We start from the raw sequence: 14,074 nt of genomic DNA, 5'->3' as shown, positions 1-14,074 counted from the left end.
AACATGAATTACTGACTGAGAAATTTGTGTGAGCAATTTGAAAAAGGATTCCCCCCTCCCCTTAAAGTTCTTAGACACTCAGGAAACCTGGCAGCAGTCCTGCAGATTGGTCACTGCATTAACTGCACACTTCCAAGTGACCCAATGTACCCAAGGTATTCAGATAAGGTCATTTGTAAATATTTACTGATTTAGTGAGGGGAAAAAAAAAGTTAAATTACATAACCTTTGCTCTTCCCCAGTACTTTAAGCCAGAGAATTCATTCCATTTAAAAAACTATTGTAGTAAAATTAACATTTGTTTTAGAACACTTGTAAAGAAAACAAAAACTGTTATTAAAAAAAAAATTAAGGGGCGGCTAGGTGGCCCAGTGGATAAAGCACCGGCCCTGGATTCAGGAGTACCTGAGTTCAAATCCGACCTCAGACACTTGACACTTACTAGCTGTGTGACCCTGGTCAAGTCACTTAACCCCCATTGCCCTGAAAAAAAAAATTAAGTAAGTTGGGTGGGGATGGGGAGAAACCATACTCAGAGAAGGCTCAATGTACCATGTTTTTAAAAATCTCCAACTTTATCATTTTGATCCTTAAAGATTTGTGCTTCTCATATAATTTTACAGAACACATATCTTAGAATTTCACTCAAAAAGCATATAAAAAGTGTCTCTCAATGAACAGCATGAACTACTTTACAAGGGTGGGATTAAATTTTTCTGGACCAACCACTCTGGTTAAATACAAAATGCCCCCAAAGTCTTAGTGAGATATTTAAGCTTCCATAGCTTAATAACTGCACTAAGACTTTGGTGACATGATATATGGGCTGATCAGGCAATATGGGGTAATGGAAAGAGAAATGGACTTGGGAGGCAGAAGACCTGAGCTGGAGGTTCAGTCACTTATCTCCTTGGTGACTGGGGCAACTCCCAACCTTTCTGAGTCGGTTTCCTAATCTCTAACATGAGAGTGATGGTGATGATGATGAAAGTGAATATCAAGAGCTTTCCAAATATTCTCTCATTTGATCTTGTGTGTGTGTGTGTGTGTGTGTGTGTGTGAGTGTGTGTGTGTGAGAGAGAGAGAGAGAGAGAGAGAGAGAGAGAGAGAGGGGGGGGGGAAATTAGGGTTAAGTGACTTGCCCAAGGTCACACAGCTAGTGTCAAGTATCTGAGGCCGGATTTGAACTCAGGTCCTCCTGACTCCAGGGCCAGTGCTCTATCCACTGCAACGTTGGGGGGGGGGTGCTATTATTGTCATCCCGATTTTACATCTGAGGAAACTGAGGCAGATCACAGTTAAGTGACTTGCCCACCTTAGGCCTTCCTGACTCCATATATCCACTGCAACACCTAAGGGGCTTCCACAAGGAGATTACTGATTTTACACAGTTATAAACAAAACTATAGAGAACTATAGAAATGCAATTTGTCACATCATCACCATTATTATCATCACTAGGCCCAGAACTGTTTAACCCTTTCAGTATGGCCTCAGAGGTACACATCAATGCCTACCAGAGACATACATTATTCCAAAATACACCTAACTACAGTCATACCACTTAAGCAAGTTGTTGTTTCTATTCTAAATATCAGATTTCCCAACTTAATTGGTTGGGTCCTTTTTTGTTTGTTTTGTTTAAAAACACAACAGGTTTCAGTTTGACATATGTGTAGTCTTACCTGTTTAGAAACTTTCAATTCCTGCATTCATTGTCAAAACTCAATTCCTTTAGTGCGCTATGATCACACTTTTCACATACTGAGTGAATCAGAAGCAAATAATCTAAACTAAAATCACCAGCCTTCTCTTGTGAAGAAGTCAGAGTAAGTATTAAAGACCTTTTTAAGCAAGGCGACAGTTTTAAAAATTAAACAAAAAACAGCACCAACAACTAAAGGCGATAGAACTGCCTCCCAAAGTGTGACAAGGCAGTATTTGTGCAAATGAGGCAGTTTTGAAAATTCCATCTCTGCTTCCCCTCACATCATGCATTTCTGTTCACCACAGTATTTGGATAGTCACCTGTAATTTGACTTATAATAATGCTAACATTTATATAGCCCTTTAAGGTTTTAAAATCTCTTTACAAATATTATCATATTTACATCCGTAACAAACGGGGGTGTGTGCTATTATACTACTTATCTTACAGATGAAGAAACCAAGGCAGGCAGAGGTTAAATGACTTGTCCAGAGTCACAAGGCTAGTAAGTATCTCAAGTGGCATTTGAATTCAGATCTTTCTGATTCCAGGTCCAGTCCCATCCACTGCACTATGAAGTAAATACTATGCAGCATGCCCAGTTGTTTTTTTCTCTCCCCTAGCATTTGATCATGTGTACTTATAAAAATTAATGTCCAAGTCCTTCTCTGATGCCTCATTATGGCATGAAGGTAATGCTGGGTTTAAATAGAACCCATGTTTTTTCTGGTCCCACCAAGATGGAAAGGCTTACAAGTCAAGCCCTGTTAAAGAGACAGACTATCTGTTATCCAAGGACCATTCTAGTTAAGCTTGGGTAACTGAATCATAAGAATGTTGGACATAAACTAACAATTTGTTTTTCTGCGTGCCAGTAATTTATGAAGACTGTATATTGAAGCATGGAAAGAGTATCCATACTGATGAAATGATGGCTTTCTGAGAACTAAAAATGTATGTTGGGCGCACCAACTGCATGTTGTCCCCTAAGAGGCTAGCCACTTGGCCATCACCTCTCTCTGACATTCCCATATCAATGAATGAATCATTCTATAAGCATTCATTGAGTCTTCCCTAACTGTCAGTCACTGTGCTGGAGGGCACAGATTCTAAAGTCAAACTGCTCTTGCCACAAAACAGCTTCCATTCTAATGGCATTTATAGATAGATAAACACAAAACACAGAAAAGGTAGGAGATAGCCTAAGAGGTTAAGATACTAGCAGCTGGGGGTGGAGGGAGGGGAACATTCTCAGGTAGAAAGTAGTGCTTTAACAGAACCCCGAAGGAAATCAAGTATTCCAAGAAGCAGAGATAGGAAGGGAGGGCATTCTAGGCACAAGAAACAAACAACACAAAGAGACAGATGGGAGACAGAAGTGCAGGGTATGAGGAATACAGCAAAAGGCCAGTGTGATGGGAGGGAAGAGTATAATGAAGAATAAGTTTGGAAAGTCGGGTTGGGGCTAGGTTTTTATTTAATCCTAAAAGTCAAGCAGGAGGGTTTTTATATAATCCTAAAGATATTAAGTAAGGGGGATGATATGGTCAAACTTGTGCTTTAGAAAAATAACTGGCAACTGGAGTGAAGAGAGACCATTTAGGAGGCCTTTGCGATTGTACAGGCCAGAGAGATGCTGACCTGAATAAGGATAATGGTTGTATGAGTAGTAAAGACAAAGGCAAAGACAAGGTGGAAGAAGAAACAAGCCTTTTTCCCTCCTCTCACCTCAACTTTTCTGTTTCCTTTTGAATGTAGCCTTCCCCTATTAGACCTTGAGCTTCTTGAGGCCAAGGACTGGATTTTGCCTTTATTTGTATCCCCAGAGCTTAGCACAAAGCCTGATAAACACTGTTTAATGATAAAAAGTGAGGGATGGCCCTGAAGTTCAGAGCCCGGATGGCTAGAAGGATAGTAGTGCCCTTGACATGTGTAGGGAAGAAGTTCAAAAAGGGGTGGGTTTTAGGTGGTAAAGAGAATGAATGTTTTAATATGTTGAGTTTGAGGTGTCGATGAGACATTCAATTCGAAACATCCAATAGGCAGTGGGACTGGGTCTCTGGAGAGTGGATAGAGCTGGATATATAGATCCAAGAGTCATTTAACACAGAGACGATAATTAAATCCATGGGAAAATGAGGCTACCAAATGAGAGTAATAAAGGCTTTATATAAAACACATGCTACAATGAGTCTTTGCACCACAATGAAGCAGGGAACATGCATGGCATTACCGTAGCCTAAGCTTGGTAAAAGTCACATTGCCTAGCAAGCACCTTGCCTGCTGCACAGAAAAAGCTAAGTGGAACTGAAGCAGCTTAATCATTCAATCAATCCACATGTATCTATTAAATACCATGTGCCAAGTACTACACTAGGGCCCAATATAAATAAGTGGTGGTGATGAAAATGGGTATCACTTGGAGGGAGAGGCATATGGTGGGTAGGAACCGGATCATAACAGATGAGAAACTATGAAAAGCAAGCAGAGTAAAGAATGACATCCAATAAATATATGAAGATGTCAAGTTAGGCAGTACAATGGATAGAGCACCCAGGCTTGGAGTAAAAAAGACCTGGGTTCAAATCTGGTCTCAGACACCTATTTGCTATGTGACCCTGGGCAGGTCACTTTACTCTTTTGGCCTCAGGTTTCTCATTGGTAAAATGATCTGGAGAAGGAAATGGCAAACCATTCTAGTATCTTTGCCAAGAAAACCCCAAACGGGATCAAAAAAGAATCGAACAGGATTAAAACAATCTAACGACAACAAATACATGAAGAAAAAGAAGACAGACTGGTTGTATGGTGAGAAGAGAGAATAGGTTGAGGGGGCAGCTAGGTGGCGCAGTGGATAAAGCACCAGCCCTACATTCAGGAGGACCTGAGTTCAAATCTGGCCTCAAACACTTGACACTTATTAGCTGTGTGACCCTGGGCAAGTCACTAAATCCTCACTGCCCCACAAAAGAGAGAGAGAGAGAGAGAGAGAGAGAGAGAGAGAGAGAGAGAGAGAGAGAGAGAGAGAGAGAGAGAGAGAATAGGTTGGGAGGTGGCCCATGTACTTCATGGATCCATGTGTAAAATCAAAATAAAGGAAAGAAGATTTCTAGTATGTTGGGTAGACCCCTTGTAGTGAACTTACTAGAGGACATGGATGAGAGATACTCAGGATAAGTAGGCCTTAAAGTGGCTGCCATCAATAAGACATGGCACAGGAGCAGCTAGGTGGTGCAGTGGATAGAGCACTGGCCCTGGATTCAGGAGTACCTGAGTTCAAATCCGGCCTCAGACACTTAACACTTGCCAGCTTTGTGACTCTGGGCAAGTCACTTAAACCCAATTGCCTCACTAAAAAAAAAAAAAATTAATTAAAAATTAAAAAAAAAAAAGACATGGCACCCACTTCAATAATATGACAGAACCATTAGGATATATGAAAATACAAATTATTCAGAGAAGCAGTATGGAGTGGGCAGGTCTTGGACTGAGAAAGTCCTGGGTTCTGATCAGCTGACCCTGAGCAAGTCCCTTTTAATATCTCACTGCCCCTGGGAACACTAAGGCTGTAAATTACTGAGAGATGCCAAAGCCAAGGAAAGAGTTTCTACTAAACAGGTGAAATATAGGTCCAGCCCAAACCAATAAGTAAAAAACTACCATTTAAAAACAAACTCAAAGAATCCTGCAAGAATGGCATGTTCCCATGACTAAGTGAACTATCTCCCAGTCTTAACAGGTGAAGATCTCTCTGTCTCTCTCAGCAGGGCAGAGGCACCAATACAAAACTAACTACAAAATGAATTTTAGTCAATCAAATCCTGTCATTAAAACAGCCATGATTAAATATGGACACTGCACTACAAAAGGGAAAGTGGACCAAGCAAGCAAGCAGTTACACTGGGACAAGAAAGCTTGTCCCTTTTTCCTTTGTAACAGGTTTAACCTGTCTCAACAACTCACATACATTATGTGCAAATTCATTCGATCATTATACCAACCTTTGGGATGGCTCACACCAAGACTATCATATAGTGAAGTGAAATGATAACCAAAATCTGAAAGCTACTAAGTGGAAAATATGGACCTCTAACCCCAGTCCTGGACCATATGCCCTGTGAAGCTATGGGCCATGTTTAGTTAAACTCTGCATCCTCCCTAGCTCCTAGAACAATGGTCCTATGCTAAATAAATGTTTGGCTAATATTCCATTAAATAGGTAAGGCTTAGCACAGTTCCTGGCACATGTTAGGTGCTTAATAAATTTTCCCCGCTTCTTGCCTCCTAAAGGAGGCTGTCTCTAGATTCATTCAGTTAAGTTAAAAGAACTTTTTTTTATTAAGTGCCTATGATTTAGGGGGAGGGGGGAGGGGGAGGAGAGAGAAAAAGAAAAATGTTGTTCCTACCTTTAAAAGAGATTACTTTCTTCCAGGGGCAAAAGGGAGGAGGGGAACGGATTTTATGATATGAACACAGATAAGTACAATGTAATGTGGTGAGTGACGAAGTAAAGGAATGATAGAAGGTATGTGCTCTTGGATAACTAGAAGTAGGAAAGAAAAGACCGTTTTTAGATGGGGGAAAGGAAGCTGTTAGAGAAGACATAATGAAAGCAAGTTACTCAACCTCTTTGTACCTCAGTTTCCCATATATAAAATGAAGATACTTGAACTTTCACTACCGGCAGGGTTGTTATGAGGAAAGTACTTTGGAAAGCTTAAAATGCCATAGAAATATGAGTTATTATAATCACACTTCACCAGCAAGCGCTTGGTAATGTACTGTAGTTTGAAAAATTCTTAATTTGAAGGCTTCAAGTTTAAAGCACACACACACACACACACACACACACACACACACACACACACACACACCCAAAACCCCCTAACTCCTCAGTTTATCAATTCAGTTTGTTTGAAATTGCATGTTAATTTGACTTACAAAGAGAGCTGTCTATAATTGCTAAGTAGTTTAGCAAACAGACACTACCCTCAAAACATTTCACACTTCAAATTACTCAGATTCCAAAAGGGAAAAATACTGATGCTGTCCATTATTCCAATGAGTTTTGTACGCAGGGGTTCTATGCAGTGATTGAAAGGAATATAGAAATTGCTGATGTTTGCAATCCCATCTTTGAATATTACATTTGGTTTCATGTTTCAGCTCAGAACAGCAAATGCTGGCTTTGAAAACTTTTAACACAGAAATGTACAGGAGGATGGAAAGCTCAAGTGTCTTAGGTCAGGAAAAATTACATTTAATGCACCTAAAAGGGACATCAGGGGAAGCCTAATCTGATTTTAGTTTTGTTATGAGTTGGGGGATCAGAGCTTTTACAGTAATATAAGCACCTCCCCCCCAGATTATAATGGAGATGCTTGGATTTCTATCAAAAAATGGCTATTAGTACCAGGCAACATCAAATTTTAAAGGGCTAAAAAATCATAGGAAGCCAGAATATTATACATGGGGCTAAATATCCAAAGTCTGACAAGATTCCAAAACTAAGGAAAAAAATTTTTTAAATCTATGGGAGAAAGGCTATGAATGAGGATACATAAATATATACACACACACATATGTATATATATAAAAACTCCTGTACAGAGATATTGATATAAATCTCTGTATATATACATGTATACCACCTAATATCTATATTATGCAGAGACACTTGTTCATAAGACTCATAAAATTATAGAGCTGAAAAAAGATTTTAGAGAATATTTAATCCATTTTATTTTTACAGATGAACAAAAGGAGGCACAGAAAGAGGAAATGATTTGCCCAAGTCACAGATCGTGGTCACAGCAGACATGGAACCCAAATCCAGTTCCTTAACCAGTAAGGCATCAAAACACTAAAGGGAATCCAGAAAAACAAAAGCAAAAAACAAGAAACAAATGAGGAAAAATGGGCATTTTTGGGAAAAAAAAAGTCTAAACTCTGAAAATTCCCTTGTAATTCTACCAGGAAAGAAGTGACTAAGGTACTTTAAAGAACCCAGTGGACATACTCTTCCTGTCTGACATGAGTTCACTGACCAAAATCTCAAAAGCTCAACAAGATTAGGGGGGAAAAATTATTCAGGGCACCCAGAGACATGTTCTAGGGTTCTAGTTCCCTGGAGCTAGAACTGTATTCTCAAAGCACTTAGAACCAGTTCCAAGATTGAGTAGCTGTGGGAACCAATGGAATTGGGCTGTGGTTCTGAAGTAATCCTGAGGTCTGATCTGAACGCTATCAGGGTTTAGAAAGCCATGGATAAGAGGGGATTTGGGGGTTGAAAAGCCAGAGCAGAGACAAATTGGTTCCTTTGGGACTGGTAATGAGAAAGCTGAGCTATTGACACACTATAGATCTGAACACTGGAGCATACCATGCCCATGTTGGTCTACATTAGGAGATGGAACCAGAGAAATGGATGGGCCAGCATTCAATTCCCGGCTCTGGCTTGATTCCCTTGATATTTATGTGACCTGGGACAAGTTATTTCACTTCATCAGTAAAAAGAAGGGGTTGGATGGACGGTCTCTAAGGTTCCTTGTAGATCTAAATCTATGATTCTACATCTTCCAATCATATGTGATTCTTTCCCCTTCCTCTACCCCAAGGAGATACATTTCTTTAGTTTGGGCCCCAGAGGGATTCTTGTTAATGTCTTTCTATGTCCATAGAGCAACCACCCAACGTACTAGAGGTCTTTCTTGGTTCTTTTAATAAATGTATAGTGTCCCAAAGGCTTAATACAGTGTGAAACTGTACTAAGACTTTTGGGACATCCTGTACTTCATTCATTAAAGGATCACAGATTTAAAGTTGTAAGAGACTTGAGAGGTCATCGAGTCTAACTCCCTCATTTTACAGATGAGGAAACTGATGCTGAGAGGTTAAGTGTCTATCCAGTCCAGGATCACCCAGCTAGTAAATGCTGAATTTGAATGAAGGTCTTCCTGATTCCAAACCCACTATATCATTAAATTGTGCTCTATACTGGTACAGTGAGTGCCCTCACTGATGAGATCTAAGACCCACTGATCACAGAAGCATGGAAGAAAGAAAATTTCTTTTGGGAATTCCTAGGCTTATGAAGGAAGGGAGAAGGGATGGGAGGGGCAAGGAGAAAAAAAAACACCTCATAAAACAAAGGCTCAATGGCTGATTACAAAGAATTTTGTTTTCCAAGTTCCCCTTTGTTCATTTTCCATAGGATAACAGACAATTACTCCAGAAAGAAAGAAGAAAAAGAAGAGGGTTTGAAGGAAAGGATTATTTGTGGGCATCAGATAAAGACATCTGAAAATGTTCTTCCTGACCATTTGCAGTGTTCAGAACGTTCTAATTTATGCGAAGTGCAGACTTAGGTAGGGAGAAAAAATGTTTTAAAAGAATTGCATGCCTGCTTAGCTATAAATTTTTATATCCTACACTCCTTCCATGCTACTGATTGATGTCATCACCAATCAAATGCAATAATATTAATGTTATAAAAATGAATGATTTCAAAGGTTTTTATAAACTGAGGAAGAATGAAATGAGCAGAACCAAGAGACCCATAAGAACAACACAGGAAGAACGAGCAATTTTAAAAGCTCTAAGAACCATGAATGCTGTAGTGATCATTCATGAATCTAGAGTACAGAAGATGTTACATGCTATCTATAAGTGACATGGACTTTTAAGGTGTCAAATGAAACAAACATTTCATGTACAGTCTGAGGGAATTTATTTTGCTTGACTATGCATATTTGTTGCAAGGAATTTCTTTTCCTTTTTTTTAATGAGGCAGAGGATGGGAGAGAGGAAAAAATAGGTTTCTGCATTTTTTTTTTTAATAAAAGAAATTGGGGGAGGGTATAGATGTGGAACACTGCATGCCATTACCTTCAGGTAAAGTTACAGTATTTTTAACAGATTTACTTAATTGTTTTACTTTGTTACAAAAGACCTCTCATAGCAAGAGAATACTCAGTAACTGTAATGTAAAAAGTAAATACATCAATAAAAATTTAAAAGGGGGGGAGGGGAAATCTTCCACTTAGATTACACTGGTCTCCTGTGCAACTGGTCTCCTAGGCAACAGGAGCTGTACAGGAGTGGGAAGGACTTACACAGGGTGTCCCCAAAGTCTTAGTGCAGTTTTAAACTTTAATAACTTAAAATAAGTTATTTTAAAGTAAAATTCTTGAAAATAAACTAGTAAAGCTTAAAACTACACTAAGACTTTGGGGACAACCTATTAAAAAAAAGTCCTAGTAACAGCCAAATATTTCAAACTCACTAACAATGTATCCCCCAAATGTCAGATGTAAAAATCCCTACTTTTTTTTTTTTAAGTGAGGCAATTGGGGTTAAGTGACTTGCCCAGGGTCACACAGCTAGTAAGTGTTAAGTGTCTGAGGCTGGATTTGAACTCAGGTACTCCTGACTCCAGGACCGGTGCTTTATCCACTGCGCCACCTAGCCGCCCCAAATCCCTACTTTTAAAATACACATTATTTTACAGAAGTATTTTAAAGACAGTAATCATTGCTTATATAGCTATAAAGATAGCTATTCTACCTCTGACACATATGGGTTATGTGACTCAGGGCAAATGATTTCGCCTCTCAATGTTCTAGGCAGTGGCCTATAAATCAAAGTAGTAAGACACTTGTGGGCCACATATTGATTTAGAAAAGCCACAAATTAACATTATGTTGTATTTTTATTTATTTTCTTAAGCATTTTTCAATTACATTCTAATCTGGTTTTAGCCAACTGTTTCTGACACTGCTTTTCTAATCAACTCTCAAGGACTATAAATTGCATAGAAGATTCTCCAATGGTAGAGGGGTGTTTCCTCACTGGGGACTTCCCCATACCAGTGAAATCATCAGTCCTGTCCCCACTGCTATACTTAAAGACGGAACTCATCAGTAATGTTCTGCATGTACACTGTTCAACAATTATTCTTTACGACACTTTCATATAATTTTTTCTTAATATAGATTTCCTAAATGTCTAAGGAACTTAGTAATGAGAAGATGTTATGCCTTGGACACAATTCTCCAGTTACTACCAATAGCTGTTGGAACTTTTGGTAGTTTCCCGAAACACTTAATCTCTAAGATCACGACAGTTTATTTTGTAACCCTTGTGGCACAGTCGCTATTTTCTTCGTATCAACAACAAAAAAATCACAGAATCTCAGCAATGGAAAGGGCCTTCAGAGATCATCCCCTAAAATCCACACTTGAGCAGAAATCCCCTCCAGTCGCCACTTAAAAGAGAATCATACTATTTGTCCATACAAACCATTCTACCTTGGGGCCAAGTTCCTAAAATACCATCTAAAACCAAGAGGTCTCTGATAACAAGCGCCAAAAGCTTCTCACATTTCTATGCTGCTTTTAGGATTTGAAAAAAAAAATATATATCCATAGTCCGTTTCTATAGCACCTTTCCTCCTTGGTATGTCATCCCACGTCTAACTTCTCCCCACAGGCTCCCTTCCCCATAACTCCCACACTCTCATTTACCTGCTCTACCCTAATTTCTTAGAATTTATTTAAATCAATATTTTCTTGTGTATTTCTTCCTATCCAGTTAAAGGTGTGGTTCAAAAATTTCCCCTCCCACCCTCCAACTTCTTGGAGATGAATAGGACAAAATAAAAGTCCCTTAAAACAAGTTTTTCTTTGTTTTCTCCTCATTATCTCTCCTCCCTCTCTCATCTATTCCAAATTTTATTACCTGATTAATGGACTATACCTTGACTGGTTCCTTCTGAATTTTCTCAGCATTTTTCAGGGGGATAAAGCATCTAAAAGAGCAAGTTTGAGTTTCTCATGTAATTTCTGTAGTACAAGATGTACCCATTAGAAATATCCATTTGCGAGAGAAGCCATGTCAGAAGGAAGCACTATTATATGGTAGGAGTAACTGTGTCACAAATAGCAGGGCCAATCCTCCCCACTCCTCTTAACACAGTCAATCTCCAATTCTAAAGTCATGTCATGTCATTTTGCCTCTGGTTTTATGCCTTACTACAACACTATGGGTGCTGGTTGCCCTTGAGAATTGATACATAACTTCTCCTCGGGTAGGATGTTATTCAAGAAGGTACAACCCATTCTCAAAACAGGTAGGTCAAAGTGTGTGAAAACTTTACCCAGATAATCCCCATTATAATGTCTCTGCCTGCTACTGAAAACATATGCCTTTTATTATATGAGAACATTTCTTGGTGGCATCCTTCTACTTTCATTTTTCCTTTCCTTGTGAGGCAAGACATCTCTCAACTTTCTAGTCCGTCCATTCAGACTTTCCTCTACATTACTTTTAATCATGTTCTCTCAATCCTTCTCATACTGTTACAATAATAATCACTAATATTTAAAGAACTATTTGAAGTTTGCCAAGCACTTTACAAATATTATCTCATTTTAGCCTCACAACAACCCTACGTTCGATTATTATCTTCATTTTATAGATGAAGAAACTGAGGCAGATAAAGGTTAAGTAACCTGCCCAGAGTCACACAGGTAATAAATGTCTGAGATCTGGATTTGAACTCAGGTCTTCCGGACTCCAGGCCCAGAACTCTATTATGTTGCCTAGGTGCCTATATCATTTATTATCCCTTTGCTATTCTCCCATGGAATCAGAGTTTGAAGCATGGAACTTTTTTTTTCCTGGCAGGAGTTATCTATAAATTTTCTCAATGTATGTTGTCTAAATTTGAAAGTCCGAGGCCATTTTCATATATTGTTTCCTGCATTATGGAATTCAGGGTCTTGGAATTTACCATATTTTTCCTGGGGGGGGGGTATTTCTGGACACTATTTCTTCAAGGTTAAATCATTTGTATTGAGTTCATGTATTTGTTCTTTTAATTTGTCTTGCTTCTTTCAAATTTTCCTCCACTTCAGTATTTTTTTCATTATCCAAATTCATTATTCTCTGAGAGCTTATACATTGGAGATATTCTTTGTCGCGTATTCAGTTTTTTGTTTTTTACTCTTTGTGTTCTATTCCACATTTAGAGCTCTGATTTCTAACCTATATTCATTCCTAATTTTTTTCCAGTTTTTTCTTCTGAACTATTCTGAAGTTTCTTTTTTCGTGACAGAGGTTGTCATTCTTTTTTCTTTTCTTTTCTTTTTTTTTTTGGTGAGGCAGTTGGGATTAAGTGACTTGCCCAGGGCCACACAGCTAGTAAGTGTCAAGTGTCTGAGGTCAAATTTGAACTCAGGTCCTCCTGACTCCAGGGCCAGTGCTCTATCCACTGCACCACCTAGCTGCCCCTTATTCTGCAGTTTCTTGCTGATGTTCCATGATACCTGGAGACTTCAGTGGATTTCCTCTCACTTGGTAATACTACTTCTTTTTCCTTAATGTTATAATATTTGTTCAAAATGAATGCTTTCTCTTTAATGTTTTACTTATTCTTCATTCTGTTTTATCTTCTTGTGAGCTAGATTTTTATTCAAGGTCTTGATGACAATCCTTCCCCTTTTGGGGTCTTTCCCATTCCTCTGCTACACAAATATCTGAGGATAGAGTAGTGGGCAGTTTCTGCCCTCTCATCTGGTAAATTTGGGGAGGAAAAGTTGGCTTGGCCCCTGTCCCTATCCTGAAATATCTCCAGGGACAGCGGACTGACTGCACCTGGGTTTCCAGGTCTCTTTCCCTTAGGTCCAAATGCTCATTTCTTTCTGGAGGGGAGGAAGTGAGCCACCTGTTTCCACTCCTCCTCTCCACTCCAAACACTGTTGCTTTCCTTCTAAAAGCCGGGGAAAACAGTATCTGACTCTTCTTGTGGGAGTCATGAGGTATAGGTTTACAGAGAATCCTAAGTGATAGACCTCCAAGTTTTCTTCTACTCACTGTAGCATGTTCATGAAATTAGTTGGACACAGGGATAATGAGTGGAAGTTCTAAGTATTCAAGTTCTCTAGTGTTAATTCATGAGATTTTACATTATATTGGGATTGTTTTATTTTCAATCAATCAGTAAATAAACATTTATTAAACATCTGATAAGAGCCAGGCACTATACTGATCCCTGGGGAAACAAAGAGAGGCAAAAGGCACTCCCTTGCCCTCAAGGAGTTCATAATCTAATGCAGATTTTGTAATAATTAATATGTAGCTAGTACATATTTCCCTTCTTTTAAGGTTTGGGGGTTGAAAAAGTCTGTGGAAAACAACTATTCTCCATGATCCTGTTTTTAAGTTTTAGAAAATGCCTTCTTCAGGAGATTAACTATTAACTTCATTGTAAAAAATGAGAAAATTGACACTTGAGGAAGTTAGCACACGGAGTGTCACTCAGCTAGTAAGTATTTGACCCAGAACTCAAACTTGAAACAGAAACTC

The 14,074-nt window shown here is 38.9% G+C and overlaps 1 protein-coding gene across 4 annotated transcripts in view; it reads right to left on the bottom strand.

Annotated features, from left to right (window-relative positions):
* The window catches only part of FOXN3 (forkhead box N3), a 526,444-nt gene that overhangs the window by 234,119 nt on the left and 278,251 nt on the right, over window positions 1-14,074 (bottom strand). The window lies entirely within an intron of this gene.

Source organism: Dromiciops gliroides, chromosome 2 (assembly GCF_019393635.1).
Source record: "Dromiciops gliroides isolate mDroGli1 chromosome 2, mDroGli1.pri, whole genome shotgun sequence".
NCBI lineage: Eukaryota > Metazoa > Chordata > Mammalia > Microbiotheria > Microbiotheriidae > Dromiciops > Dromiciops gliroides.
This window is presented reverse-complemented; position numbering and strand designations above follow the sequence as displayed.